This window comes from Schistocerca serialis, chromosome 2 (assembly GCF_023864345.2).
Source record: "Schistocerca serialis cubense isolate TAMUIC-IGC-003099 chromosome 2, iqSchSeri2.2, whole genome shotgun sequence".
Classification (NCBI taxonomy): domain Eukaryota; kingdom Metazoa; phylum Arthropoda; class Insecta; order Orthoptera; family Acrididae; genus Schistocerca; species Schistocerca serialis.
In genome coordinates, this window is record NC_064639.1 from 346,990,058 (window position 1) to 347,003,326 (window position 13,269).

Below are 13,269 nucleotides of genomic sequence, written 5' to 3' on the forward strand. Positions count from 1 at the left end.
GTTCCGTTCCATAATTTCCTCCCTCATACCCATGACTGTGGACGATTCGCTTGTTCCTTCATCAGTGGTAGCTGTTTATTTGCTGAGTTTCCTAAGTCTGTTCCATACTTCTTGCTTTTAGGTTTGTTTCCATCTTCTCGTTGGAATTTTCTTGACACTGCTGCACCTAATTAAGTTCGTTAGTTTGTGTCGGTCTGATGTGCTCGCTATTCCCAATTCATTTCTTTTCAGTGGATATTCGTTTCTTCTACTTTCTCTGTTTGAATTTCCTGACTGGATTGCAAATCAGCGGCTTCATTTCGCTGGACAAGATAATGACTTACGTACTTATGTGCTGGGAGTCAGTATCACTTGGAATTTTTACAGTCCTTTTACAGCCCTTCTTCGATCACAGGAATCTGTCAAAAGCTCCACTGAGTAGCAGACTGAACAATTACGGGGCTGGACTTCGTACGCTACGTACGCTCGTCGGTCACAAATAGAGTGGTGTACGCTTTGGTGTATGCCTCTGCGAATCTACCCTACCCCCTCATTCTGTTTAGTTTACCAAAGACACATTTCTCTGACCATGTATCCTCTCTACCATCGTAGACAGTGCCATATATGTTCAGACTATCTCGTATTTTATGAAATGGAAATTCAAAACGCAAGTTGTAAATTCTTAAGGATCGTTAATCTAAGAGGAGTGTTCAATAAGTAATGCAACACATTAATTTTCTTGACCAGTTTTGGTTGAAAAAATGCGAAATTTGCAGTTGGTCATCGTGGAATATTCCCGATTCAACCCCTATGGTTTCATGGATTTCCGTTTGGTGGCAGCACTATACGTAGCCTTCAAAATGGCGTCTGTAAAGGAAGTGCGTTCCAACCAGAGGGATGTCATTGAGTTTCTGTTATCGGTAAACCAGAGCATCGCAGATATTCATAGACGCATGCAGAACGCCTATAGAGACCTGGCAGTGAACAAAATCACGGTGAGTTGTTGGGCGAGGCGTCTGTCATCTTCACAACAAGGTGGCCCAAACCTGTCCGATCTCCCACTTGCCGACCGGCTGCACACAGCTGTGATTCCAGTTGTGATGAAGCGGGCACTCTCATTCGAGGTGACCGACGGATCACAGTCAAACACCTCGCAGGGCAGAACACGTTTCTGATGGTAGCGCCGACACACCCGTCCACCAGTTAGGCTACTCAAATGTGAATGTACCCGCTGGGTTCCTCGCAGCCTAACAAAAGACCGTAAGGAGCAACGAAGGACCATCTGTGTGGAATTACTTGCGCGTTACGAGGCTGACCATAACATTTTTTGTCGATCACCGTCACAGGCGATGATACATTAGTTTATAACTTCGAACCCGAAACGAGATTGGTGCCACATCAACTCTCCTCCTAAGGAAAAGTTGATGGCTGACCCCAGCCGATAAAGAAGTGTCGGCGATCATCTGGGACTCTGAAAGGGTGTTTCTGCTTGATGTCCTCCCTCATGACGGGGCGAGGTGGCGCCAGGGGTTAGCACACTGGACTCGAATTCGGGAGGACGACGGTTCAATCCCGCGTCCGGCCATCCTGATTTAGGTTTTCCGTGATTTCCCTAAATCGCTCCAGGCAAATGCCGAGATGGTTCCTTTGAAAGGGCACGGCAGACTTCCTTCCCCGTCCTTCCCTAACCCGATGAGACTGATAACCTCGCTGTTTGGTCTCTTCCCCCAAAACAACCCAACCCTCCTCCCTCATGGTGCAACGATCGAATGGGAAGCATGTAGTGGTGCCCTCAGGTAATCGAAGGCATGTGTTCAGTGTGTTCATTGCCACAAAAATGCAAACGAACTTCTCTTTCTCCATGACAGCGCGAGGCTTCACACAAGTCTGAGCACTCGAGAGGATATCGCAAAACTTCATTGGACTGTTCTTCCTCATTCAGCCTACAGCCCGATGTCGTCCTTCCAATGTCCATCTGTTCGGCCCAATGAAGGATGCACTCAGCAGGAAGCAGTACATGGATGATGGGGAGGCTATTGATGCAGCAAGACGTTGGCTGCAACGTCGACCAGTGGACTGGTACCATGTGGGCCTCCACGCCCTACTAGAAAGGTGGTGTAAGAACTTCGTATTGAACGGAGATGTTGAAAAACAGGATTTTGTAGCCAAAAGAGCGGGAAATAATTCGGTTTAATGGAATTCTGAAGAAAGTCAACTTGTTTTCTGAAAAATGTGAGTTTCATTTCTTACTTAATACTCCTCGTAAACCAGCATAAGTAATTATATATGTGTTTGATGAACTATAGCCGCTTTCAAAATTTGCCGTTACTTTGGATATATATATATATATATATATATATATATATATATATATATATATATATATACGTCGCTTTTTGTAACGTTAGCCATTTGCACAAGGAAAAATTTCTCGTCATTCATTATTACTTCGTGTACCACCCAGTCACGAAAGGGGAATGGAGACGAACGGACACTACTACTCTCGAAGCTAAACCTCAGCGCACCTTTCCCTGAACAAAACATTTTCACTGTACTTACAGCTACGAAGCCATGCCACGGAAGGAAGCGGCAAACTGTGAGCACCGTCGATCCGCCCGGAAGGCCTCAGCGCTCGTGCACACCGCAGCGGCCGGGAGCGGACTGACCGCCAGACCACAAGGCCCGGCAAGCTTGGGCAATGCTTTAGATAACTCTGTGACGTATGTACGTTGTGTAGAACGCTCGTTTTTCTTCTTGCTTTGGTAATATATCATTCCAGTTTGTTGTAGGATCGACATTAACCGTTATATATATTGGAAAGAAGAAAAGCTACAACATTTTTCTCTTTTTTAGGAATAAACTTAACGTTTGTTATTTGTTTCTCTGCTACCAGTTTCGGGTCCGCAGCGTTATTCTATAGCTCTCGTTCTTGTTCATATCAGCCAAGTTACCATGCTACCACCTGCTATCAGCACTACCAACCGTTAGACTAGGTTGGAAATTTATTTGGGTATAAGTACTTACCGAGTAAATTTTTTTTTAATTTCTTTTACTTATTTTGGTCCGATTTTTTGTAGCACTAATAAGTCTTCGAGCTACTGCACGCTGAGCATCAGACAGAGACAAGAAGATAGGAGGTCATAATGTTCTAACCGTTTAGTTTTTAGTTTTCAGGGTGATTCAAAAGTAACTGTAGACAGTTCGCGGTTGTAGTTTATGCATCAAAATAAGTGTAAAATGTTAAATACAATTCTAGGTCAAATTTCTTTGTTTCAGAGAAATGCAGTAGAGGAGGGATCTCAAGTGTTACACAAACAACACAAAATTAATTCTTCTCAGAAAGCAGTGAGACGAAAGGACCTGAAATCCAACACGGTTATGTGCTGTGCATTTACTCCAGAGCATGTTCAAAATGACTTCTTCCATGTAGATAAACACAATTACATGCTCGACCTCTTACTGCTATCAGAATGTTTTAGGCTCCATCCGTTTCACTGTGAACAATTGTACAGCCATTTTCAGGTTGCAATACCATACACTCCTAGAGACGGCCGCAAATTTAGAACTTCAGGAAGTTAAGATCCGGAGATCTCTTGGGCCAAGGGACTTAACGGATGATCAACGCTAATATACTCTCTTCCATCCCAACTGATATGTCCAGGGGCACAGCTGTGCATAAAGTAGCCAGTGAGACGTATGAAGTACACCACCCAATTCATGTTTCAAACACTGTCGATACTCTGCCAGTCCGGCGCTGTGGAGTAACATACGGTCCGAGTAACTAAACTAATGAAAACGTTCACTGCAAAACGATGTTGATAGCCTCGGACAGTAGTTAAAGAGTCCGCGCAGGATACGGTGGCCGATTTTCGTTCAAAGCGCTGGGCGAGTTCATTCGTTTGTTCAGAAGGGGACACCGACAGTGTTTGCCATCTTTCATTCGGTCAGCGATGACAGAATTAAGGCGCACGCACTGCAGTATTCCTCAAACGATTTTACGTAAACAATTCGGTAAAAAAGGAATTTAATTTTTGTGTCACATTGAGCTTCATATGTCTGGTTCATGAGGATGTGACAATCATTGTGTTAACGGTCATAGTTATTGTGATATTCACATGGAAGTAAGACACTGCGAGGAATTGGAAGAAGTTCGCGATGAAAAATAGGGGTCGCTATGATTCTAAGTTTGGTGCATATTACATAGTATGTTGGAGCGTATAAAATTTATCTAACATATCGGAATTTTTCTTTAGACTTGAGTGGACGTCTTTGCCTGTCACCAATCTCGAAAAAATTGATCTAATGTAGCACTCTCATTCGTGATCGCGCCGCACCAGCAATAAAACCAGCGTGATATATCCACAACATTTGTTATCCTCATATTTCTTAAACAATTTTAGATATCGAAAAGAGATTTTCACAGATGATAGCTTGCAAAGAGGAGAGTATTTTGGCATATGTTTATTACGCAAAACTTTATTATCTAGCGTGTTATTCCACTAACTACAGGCTTTTATAATGAAATAATTTAAATTTTAAGGGCCATCGATAGCTGGTAAATCGAGAAATGCTATGGTTTGGAAACAACATAATAGAAGGCATTACGCGTTTATTTTGAAAACAGGATGTACTTTTTCATAAGCTACTCACCCTACATTTCCTCAGTTCATCACTTAATAAACTTGAATCACTGTTTCAGAAATCTTTCGAAATTATGTTAGCACAACATGTTAGTGAGGTGACATTTTGTAAACTCCGCCGTGTTTTGGTGAAAAAAGCAAATTTTAACATGACTACAAGAGAACTGTGTAAGTCTTACTCAAAATTCGGCGCTCATGACTCTTCTGTTGCAAATGGTTAACGAGCCAAGTGCAAGTAAATTGCTGCATTTTCAGCGGAATTGTTTTTAGATACCAATCAAAGCAGAGGTGGGAGATCAATTTGAATAGTCACCATGCAAGTGTGGATGTGGAGGGGCTCCAGTTACTATTTCCAAAGAATTTCAGCTTCGCTTTAGAATAGTACTTTCCCCCTAGTGCTTGCAATTCCCCTACAACCACTGCACCTAAACCCCACCAATAGCGCTCTTCCGACGCCTGCCGTGTCGACTGCGCATCTACCAGCCACAGTATTTCGCGCGGACTCTACATGAGGATCCTCATATGGACGCCCACTCGCTTGTGTTATTAGCATTCACGATACCCACACGGCTAAAGAGGCTCTAATTCGTAAACAGTACCCGACGACCAAATAGTGAATCATCAACATTAAGCTCGAGTAACCACTGACAGAAATTATGACGTCCACAGGTGTCAGCTCCTGTCCCTTCTGCAGGTGAAATGGTTGAAATTGCTGTCTTCAAAGCAGGCACCATACAGTTGATTGAGGAACACCTACAATGGGACCTGTACGGTGAGTACTTACGGACAGATCTTCATCTACCATTTGCATGATACTCTCAACACACACAACATCCTGTTGAGGTCGACCTAACCGTGGCACATCACGAATGCCATATCCACTTAAACACTTGCCCTCAGCTGTGAAAGTCTGACCGTTTGGTATACTTCTGTTTGGAAAAATATCCAAATAACGTCGTCTTGCTGCTAGTGTGCTGTCTTTTGTTTCGCCGTAAAGGAGGTGAATACCCACATATTCATCAGTTGAGTATGCATTTGTATCTTACAAGATGACTACAGTCTATGAACTACCGACAGAATATAGAGTAAATAGTACGTCTGATGCCGCTACACTATTACAGCGCCACAGAGTACAATGGATGACAGTGAAGACAACTAAACAAAGGTATTTCGTGCCTGAATCAACCGAGAAGTCTAGAGGGGTGTGCAAAGCAACTTAGTTGATAAACAGACGAACACGACATCTCGAAACCCGGTACTGGTCCATGATGCAAAACCTGACACAAATGATATTATGCATCATAATTCGAGAATAAAGAAATTTCAGACAAAATTTTTGTTAACATTTCACTTTTATTCTGATACATACATTACACCTACAAAATGTTTGCAATTACTTTTCAGTCACCCCGTATCCGTTACTACTTTCTGCTGTATAGTTCATATAATAAGGGAGTGATCTTCAACAACCACGCACATCATGATTACGTAATCTTAATTTCACTATTATATTGTCTGAGACATGTGTCTTAAGGACAGGTGAGTTTTGTTTGACAACATTAGGATGGAAGATGGGGTGCAAATTGTAATAGGTACTTGTGTATACCGATTACCAAATGAGAGCCCTCTGTCTTTGCGACACTAGTGTGTTAAATCTCGAGAGTCGTAGGTGCTTGTGTATAGCGATTACCAAATTTAGTCCCTCTGTCCTTGTCACATTAGTGTTTTAATCCCCGTGAAATTTATAATAACTATGTGGTAGCACACTGTTAATTTAAGCGACAGTACCTTTCTGATTATCGCTTTTGTATTAGATGTCCATAAAACCGAAACTGAAAGTTCTATTAAACTGGATTTACCTGCTTCGACTAGACGAAAAGCTATGATTATCTTCTTGTACCTTGTTTCGAGTGTCAGTTGTTTGTCTTATGTACGACTTATTTCGGTTCATATAGATGCAATTTATTTATGAATGTATTTTGTTATGCCGGCCGTGGTGGCCGAGCGGTTCTAAGTGCTTTAGCCTGGAACCGCGCGACCGCTACGGTCGCAGGTTCCAATCCTTCCTCGGGCATGGATGTGTCTGATGTCCTTAGGTTAGTTAGGTTTAAGTAGTTCTACTTTCTACGGGACTGATGACCTCAGATGTTAAGTCCCATAGTACTCAGAGCCATTTCAACCACTTTTTTTATTTTGTTATGTCAATGTTCTGTTTTTGAAAATGTTCTTACTATCAAAATTTGTAAAACGCGTTAATTTATTTTAAATCTATTCACATTCTGTGCCCAGTTAGGATAAACACAATCTATGTTTAAGCGAAGATGAAGAGACAGACAGTTGATAGCGGAGCGGCGTGTTGGAAGTATTTTAGAGCTGTCAGTTTTTAAGAGGTTCGGTAAAACTGAAAAACTAGCAGTAATCTGGATTGTATCGGTAAAAATAGTATGAGGCGAAACGTTTATTGATACAAAAAAGGGATGAATTGGACTCGAGAGATACTGTCGCGTGTTGAAATCTGTCATGGGTTTCGCGTGAAATGGTGGGGCTCTTGAAGTGTTTGATTAACGCAACATGGAAGCTCCTTTTTTTGTTTTTGTACCCAAGGGAGATGGATGTGCTACAGGAAGAGCAGACGAAAGTATTTTCATAATGAAGATTCACGACCAAGAAAAGAAGAGCTGAGAATATTTTGGGGTGTTAATAGTGGACTACACACGTGTTAAGCTTCGAGAAGTTTCATAGTTGGTGGACATTGTAACAAGTAAGGGTGGAAGGAGTGTGACAAACTATTGCAGATAAGAATTATTATGTTGCCATGGATAGAACATAGCTTTGGCTTACTGTGAAGTGTGAATGAATTGTGTAGCTACAAACTCTACATTACTGGCATATTAGTATTGTGAAACAAAAGTAAAGCTACTACCGACTGTAAGGACGAAACATGGAAATCCGAAATGTGAAATTCTAAATATATTCAAGCATGTTTGTACCCTTTATTATGACTGTAGATATCTATCTTTTGTTTGTGGATTATCACCTCAAATCCCACACTGCGGCATCCTTTGGATTATTTTAAGATTTCACTCTGCACCAAAGCCGTTCAAGAGTATAATTTTTGGAGTTAATAAATTTCAATGAAAGCTGTGTAAAATGACTGCCAAGGCTCGCCGTTCGTAGCACGCTGTGATGGGAGAGGAGGAGAGACCACGTAGCTTCCGCCGCAGCCAATGGTGACGTCAGCAAGCTAAGGATATACATCTATGGTCAAAGAGACAAAGCAGTAAGAAATTCATCTCGTATGAAGAACGACCAGTTGCAGTACTGACAAAAACATTGCTGTTAGTGTCGCAGTGAGAGCTATATTTAAATTATTCAGAGACGACTTTAGTCTATACAAGTGTTTTAAATGTATCTGCCTAGCTATTTTAAACAGAAAGTTAATAGTAGAAAGTATTGTAACTTTAACAAGCCAAAAATATTAAGTTTCATACAGAAACAACAGAAAGCTTAATCCAGTGAAACTTTATTTAATCAATATTATGAAATTCCGGGTTACTCCAGAGTATAATTCTGCATGTATAAAAAATACATGAATATTGATTGGGATTTTGCAATGTACGGGGCAGAGCAGTGACGTCTAAAAGCATGTACTGTTTTGTTACGTGCTTTTTCTGTGCTCAATGTGCGCTAGTAAATCAGAACCATAAACAAATTCAGTTATTATCACATTTTTATCTGAGCGCACCCATGGTCTAGGGGGTCAGAAGATAATAAAACTAAGCGTGAAGCATTCGACAATGAACTCTAAGGGGTGCAATTTGACGTCCACCCAGACCAAATGATGACAATAATAACGAATGAAAAGAAGGTATTGTAGAGTTTTTGGCTGCTAGGAGAAAGGTCTTTGGTCGCGGGTTGGAACCACGATACCGCTTAAATTTTGAATGTAAAAATCATCAGCAATGGCAGCCGATGACTTCCGGCAAAAGAAGTCACCCTCGTTCTGCCAACGGCCTCGTCGAAGAGGGCGAGACAGAGATTCAGGGCACTCTATTCCCCATGCGATGGGAAACTGCATAAGGATGCAGAAGCCAACGGAAATCACTGTATTACAGATATGTAACGTGTATCCACTGCACATGCGGCTTGTAACTGATAAACAGTCATGATGGTCTCTCCATTGGCAAAAGATTCCGGACTAGCCCCCATTCAGATCTCCGGGAAGGGAAGGGACTGGCAATGGGGAGTTGATCATTAGAAAAAGACAGAATAATAAACTAAATGGTCTAGTTGTACCAGTCGGGGCACGCAGTGTCAGATGTTTCAACTTGGCAGTGAAGGTAGATAATCTGAAAAGGGAAATGCTAAGACTCAGTCTAGAAGTAGTGGGGGCCAAAGAAGTGAAACGGAAAGAAGACAAGGATTTCTGGTCAGAAGAATATAGGATAATATCAACAGCAGCAGTAAATGATAAAACTGGAGGAGGATTCTTTATGAATGGGAAAGTAGGGCAGAGAGTGAGTTACTGTGAACTACATCTACATCTACATCTACATTGATACTCCGCAAGCCACCCAACGGTGTGTGGCGGAGGGCACTTTACGTGCCACTGTCATTACCTCCCTTTCCTGTTCCAGTCGCGTATGGTTCGCGGGAAGAACGACTGTCTGAAAGCCTCCGTGCGCGCTCTAATCTCTCTAATTTTACATTCGTGATCTCCTCGGGAAGTATAAGTAGGGGGAAGCAATATATTCGATACCTCATCCAGAAACGCACCCTCTCGAAACCTGGCGAGCAAGCTACACCGCGATGCAGAGCGCCTCTCTTGCAGAGTCTGCCACTTGAGTTTATTAAACATCTCCGTAACGCTATCACGGTTACCAAATAACCCAGTGACGAAACGCGCCGCTCTTCTTTGGATCTTCTCTATCTCCTCCGTCAACCCGACCTGGTACGGATCCCACACTGATGAGCAATACTCAAGTATAGGTCGAACGAGTGATTTGTAAGCCACCTCCTTTGTTGATGGACTACATTTTCTAAGCACTCTCCCAATGAATCTCAACCTGGTACCCGCCTTACCAACAATTAGTTTTATATGATCATTCCACTTCAAATCGTTCCGTACGCATACTCCCAGATATTTTACAGAAGTAACTGCTACCAGTGTTTGTTCCGCTATCATATAATCATACAATAAAGGATCCTTCTTTCTATGTATTCGCAATACATTACATTTGTCTATGTTAAGGGTCAGTTGCCACTCCCTGCACCAAGTGCCTATCCGCTGCAGATCTTCCTGCATTTCGCTACAATTTTCTAATGCAGCAACTTCTCTGTATACTACAGCATCATCCGCGAAAAGCCGCATGGAACTTCCGACACTATCTACTAAGTCATTTATATATATTGTGAAAAGCAATGGTCCCATAACACTCCCCTGTGGCACGCCAGAGGTTACTTTAACGTCTGTAGACGTCTCTCCATTGATAACAACATGCTGTGTTCTGTTTGCTAAAAACTCTTCAATCCAGCCACACAGCTGGTCTGATATTCCGTAGGCTCTTACTTTGTTTATCAGGCGACAGTGCGGAACTGTATCGAACGCCTTCCGGAAGTCAAGAAAAATAGCATCTACCTGGGAGCCTGTATCTAATATTTTCTGGGTCTCATGAACAAATAAGGCGAGTTGGGTCTCACACGATCGCTGTTTCCGGAATCCATGTTGATTCCTACATAGTAGATTCTGGGTTTCCAGAAATGACATGATACGCGAGCAAAAAACATGTTCTAAAATTCTACAAGAGATCGACGTAAGAGATATAGGTCTGTAGTTTTGCGCATCTGCTCGACGACCCTTCTTGAAGACTGGGACTATCTGTGCTCTTTTCCAATCATTTGGAACCCTCCGTTCCTCTAGAGACTTGCGGTACACGGCTGTTAGAAGGGGGGCAAGTTCTTTCGCGTACTCTGTGTAGAATCGAATTGGTATCCCGTCAGGTCCAGTGGACTTTCCTCTATTGAGTGATTCCAGTTGCTTTTCTATTCCTTGGACACTTATTTCGATGTCAGCCATTTTTTCGTTTGTGCGAGGATTTAGAGAAGGAACTGCAGTGCGGTCTTCCTCTGTGAAACAGCTTTGGAAAAAGGTGTTTAGTATTTCAGCTTTACGCGTGTCATCCTCTGTTTCAATGCCATCATCATCCCGTAGTGTCTGGATATGCTGTTTCGAGCCACTCACTGATTTAACGTACGACCAGAACTTCCTAGGATTTTCTGTCAAGTCGGTACATAGAATTTTACTTTCGAATTCAATGAACGCTTCACGCATAGCCCTCCTTACGCTAACTTTGACATCGTTTAGCTTCTGTTTGTCTGAGAGGTTTTGGCTGCGTTTAAACTTGGAGTGGAGCTCTCTTTGCTTTCGCAGTAGTTTCCTAACATTGTTGTTGTACCACGGTGGGTTTTTCCCGTCCCTCACAGTTTTACTCGGCACGTACCTGTCTAAAACGCATTTTACGATTGCCTTGAACTTTTTCCATAAACACTCAACATTGTCAGTGTCGGAACAGAAATTTTCGTTTTGATCTGTTAGGTAGTCTGAAATCTGCCTTCTATTACTCTTGCTAAACAGATAAACCTTCCTCCCTTTTTTTATATTCCTATTAACTTCCATATTCAGGGATGCTGCAACGGCCTTATGATCAGTGATTCCCTGTTCTGTACATACAGATTCGAAAAGTTCGGGTCTGTTTGTTATCAGTAGGTCCAATATGTTATCTCCACGAGTCGGTTCTCTGTTTAATTGCTCGAGGTAATTTTCGGATAGTGCACTCAGTATAATGTCACTCGATGCTCTGTCCCTACCACCCGTCCTAAACATCTGAGTGTCCCAGTCTATATCTGGTAAATTGAAATCTCCACCTAAGACTATAACATGCTGAGAAAATTTATGTGAAATGTATTCCAAATTTTCTCTCAGTTGTTCTGCCACTAATGCTGCTGAGTCGGGAGGTCGGTAAAAGGAGCCAATTATTAACCTAGTTCGGTTGTTTAGTGTAACCTCCACCCATAATAATTCACAGGAACTATCCACTTCTACTTCACTACAGGATAAACTACTACTAACAGCGATGAACACTCCACCACCGGTTGCATGCAATCTATCCTTTCTAAACACCGTCTGTACCTTTGTAAAAATTTCGGCAGAATTTATCTCTGGCTTAAGCCAGCTTTCTGTACCTATAACGATTTCAGCTTCGGTGCTTTCTATCAGCGCTTGAAGTTCCGGTACTTTACCAACGCAGCTTCGACAGTTGACAATTACAACTGTTCAAAGGTAGAGCCGTTCTCACAGGAATGATAGCAAACCAACACCGACACCTGTAGTTCACGTGTATACGCAGACATCGCAAGCAAAAAAATGAGGAGATAGAGGAAGTACTCGTATATAAGAGTACTGGACGGGTAATTCAGTTTTAAAGGGAGATAAGGGAGATGGAAATCTGACAGTTATAGAGGATTGCAATGTGGTTCTGGAGAAAGGAATAGGAGAAAGGGTTATGAGAGGATATGGCCCTGCTAATGGGAACGAGAGAGGAGAAAGAATAATGTTCTGCATTAAATTTCAGCTAATAATACCAAATACTCTGTTTCAGAATCACAAGAGGAAGAGTTATACCTGGAAAAAGGCCGAAAGGTACGGGAAGATTCCAGTTAGACTGCATCACGCTGAAGAAGAGATGCCAAAATCAGATGCATTCTACGGCTTACCCAGCAGCAGATATTAACTCACATCACGATTTAGTTCAATAGTTTGAGAGACTAGTTACAAAGTATCAATGTGCACGAAGTGGTATACGAAGTTAGTAATGAAGGAAGAGATACGCTTGAAGCTCTCTGAAACTGTAGATATTGCGATAACGAATCGAAAAAGAAATGTGTCAGAGGATTTACTTAACTTATAGAAAAGTAAAATCAACGTTCGAGAAATTAAAAGCAAGTCGATAACATTAAGAGTATAATGGGAATTCCTGTGTTAAATGGAGAAAAGAAACAAGACGCATGAAAGGAGTACACGGAAGGCCTATACGAGGGGGAGGTCTTGTCTGATGACATGATAGAAGAAGAAATAAAAGGTGACAGGGAAGAGATAGGGAGCCCACAATTAGAAACTAAAAGAGTTTTAGACGACTTAATATCAAATTAAGCAGAAGGGATGAGTAACATTCCATTAGGATTTATAAAATCATTGGTGAAGTGACAACAAAACGACTATTCACATTAGTGTGTAGAATATATGAGACTGGCGAATACCATCATTTTTACGGAAAACATCATCCTCACAATTCCGAAGGCAGCAACAGCCGACTAGTTCGCTGTCCCAACATCTACTTAACAGCTTACACATCCAACTTGCTGGCAAGATTTATGTACAGTAGAATGGAAAATAAAATTGATAATTTTGGATTTATGAAAGCTAAAGACACCAGAGAGGCAGTTCTCCAGTTGCAGTCGAAAATAGAAATAAAGCTGAAGAAAAATCACGACATGTTCATAGGATTTGTGGACCTGAAAAACGCGTTCGACAACGTAAAATGGTGCAAGAAGTTACAAATGATGGGGAAAATGGGGTTCAGCTCTAGGGAAG

The 13,269-nt window shown here is 41.8% G+C and overlaps 1 protein-coding gene across 2 annotated transcripts in view; it reads right to left on the minus strand.

Annotated features, from left to right (window-relative positions):
* Positions 1-13,269, minus strand: part of LOC126457151 (glutathione S-transferase D7-like) — a 137,481-nt gene that overhangs the window by 64,624 nt on the left and 59,588 nt on the right. The window contains exon 1 of one of the 2 annotated variants that reach the window (XM_050093222.1): positions 2,539-2,637. The exons of the other annotated variant lie outside the window; for it this stretch is intronic. The gene's annotated coding sequence lies outside the window, so the exon portion shown is untranslated. Of the gene's footprint in view, positions 1-2,538; positions 2,638-13,269 lie in introns of those variants that run through there. 2 annotated transcript variants of the gene reach the window in all.